This window comes from Meriones unguiculatus (assembly GCF_030254825.1).
Source record: "Meriones unguiculatus strain TT.TT164.6M chromosome Y unlocalized genomic scaffold, Bangor_MerUng_6.1 ChrY_unordered_Scaffold_25, whole genome shotgun sequence".
NCBI lineage: Eukaryota > Metazoa > Chordata > Mammalia > Rodentia > Muridae > Meriones > Meriones unguiculatus.
In genome coordinates this window covers 19,626,773-19,629,268 of record NW_026843710.1, presented here as the reverse complement: position 1 = coordinate 19,629,268, position 2,496 = coordinate 19,626,773, and positions in this window count along the sequence as shown.

Genomic DNA, 2,496 nt, shown 5'->3' with positions numbered 1-2,496 from the left:
GCTCAAGTACACAACAAGGATACTTGCTCAAGCTTGTTCAAAACAGGTTTATTCATAACCAGAAACATAGATCCAGAAATATGAAACAACAACAACAACAAAAAATTATGTCCCTCATTGGAGGAAAGGATACAGAAATAGTGGTACATTTTCACAGTAGAATATTACTCACCAATAAAATAAAAAATTAAAAAAAAACATGAACATTTGAACATTTCAGGCAAATTGTGGGGTCTAGAAAATATCATTCTTAGTGAGGTATCCCAGTAGAAGAAAGACACACACAATATTTACTCACTCTTAAGAGGAAACTAGATATATAAAATAGGATAAACATAGTAAAATCAGTCCAAAAATGATGCTAAGCAAGAAGGACTGCCAAGAGTAAGATGATCAATCAACACTCAAAACAGAAGTAGAACAGTCATAGGAAGGAGAAAAGAGAAAAGAGGAAAGGAGAGTATTACAGAGGGCCCCTGAAAGTCTCTACACAGTACTGTACAAAAGAAGATGCTGAGACTCATAACCATTCTTGGGCAGAGTATAGAAAACCTTACCACAATTGAGGGATATGACAACACTTAGAGAGGCCAGAAAATCCACAAGGGAAGGAAAAGAACCAAAATATCTGTGTACAGAGGTCTTTTCTGAAGTGGATACTGCAAACAAGGACAATTCATGGGCATCAACTCTAACCATTGCTCTGATGTAGCCCATGGCAGCTCAGAATCCAAGTTGGTGACCTAGTAATGGGAACAGGGACTGACTCTGACATGAACTGTGTTGCTGACTCCTTGACCACCCGCTGTGATGACAGAGCATTCCTGTCAGGCTACAGAGGAGGACAATGCAGCCAGTCCTGATGAGACCTGATAAGCTAGGCTCAGAGAGAAGGGGAGGAGCACCTCCCCTATCAGTGGATATGAGAAGGGCATGGGAGGAGAAGAAGGAGGGACTTTGTAATGGGGACAGAATAATGGAGGGAGCTACAGCTGGCATACACATTAAATAAAGTGTAATGATTATAAAAAATAATTATATAATTAAATAGTTGTATATGGGAGTTTCATCAGGAGAAATATAAGGGATAAATATTGTAAATCAGATCTAAAAAGTTTAAAAAAATATCAGCCAGGAGTATGAACAGAAATGTCAAATAATAAAAAAAATACCTAAGAATAACTCAAAATATGTTCCTTACCCTCAGTAATTAGGGGAATGCAATTAGAGAAAACCTTGAGATTGCAACTGTTTTATCTCAGTTTAGAGTGGTGAAGATCACCATTATCAACAACAACAAGAAAATGGAGTACCAGGGGAGAGAGGTTTAAAAACAAAAAAACTACTATGGCAGTTTTGGGCATCCTTTTACACTCCCCACTTGATGAGGCAATCATGAACTCATGCTGCTCTATAGAGGTGTGAGTTTGGGCAACAGAGCTCTGTTGCCTATTCTTCAATAACTTACCCCTATTTGAATGTCCTCTACAAGCTACAGTGGAGAAGAGAATATCAGTCCTGATGTGTCTTGATGTGCTGGTGGGGATGCACAGGGTAGGTTCTTCTTATTGCAGAGGAGGGGAGGAGAGATATGAGGAAGAGGAATGGAGGAATCAGGAGGAGAGGAGAGAAGTGGCTGCCATCAAGATGTAAAGTGAAAAAGAAAGAAAGAAAGAAAGAAAGAAAGAAAGAAAGAAAGAAAGAAAGAAAGAAAAAGAAAGATAGAAAGAAATGTGTGGTTGGTTCTATGAACCACTATTTTTACTGAGTCAATATACAATTGAATAGAGAGTTTCAATAGCAGGACATGACCAGTAATTTAATAATATTATGAATTAAAGTCCCAAGAAGTATGACAGCAAAAAACATATCCAGGGGACCAAATGAGCATAGACTGGTATGATTATTTAATAAGGCCATTCTCTTGCTCCCTTGAAGTCTATTATTGTTTTTTTATCCAACCATGGCAAGATGTATTATTTTAATCATCATTATTATTGTTATTATTATTAATATTTTTCTTAACACTTAACAAAGAAACAACAAATTTTCATCCTGAAACTCAGACGTAATTTCATTTATTTCAAGATTAGTATGTCTAAGCCTCTTTAGTTTTGTAGGACCACTTCCTCAAGAGAATATAAGCAACATTTTGATACTTCTGGGCCCTGAACCACCCTGTCTCTGCAGTTTGGAATACATCAGAAACACATGTGTAGTCAAAGCATTAGTACATGCCAACAAAGTAGTCTAAGGTACTTAATAATATTGCTGTTATCCTAATGAATTAATCCATAAGGCAGAACAACTGTATTATAAGTTTTGGATATTAGCCAAGTTTCATCCACTTAGTATTCCTCTTTTTCCCATTATAAATCCTCTAGTATTCATCCCTTTATAATTTTTTAGTGTTGGGCTGTCCTCAATGACAGTGAGTGTGGTCTTTTGCTAACAGTCTAGTTATTTATTATAGGTGTATCCTGTTCATATATTCAT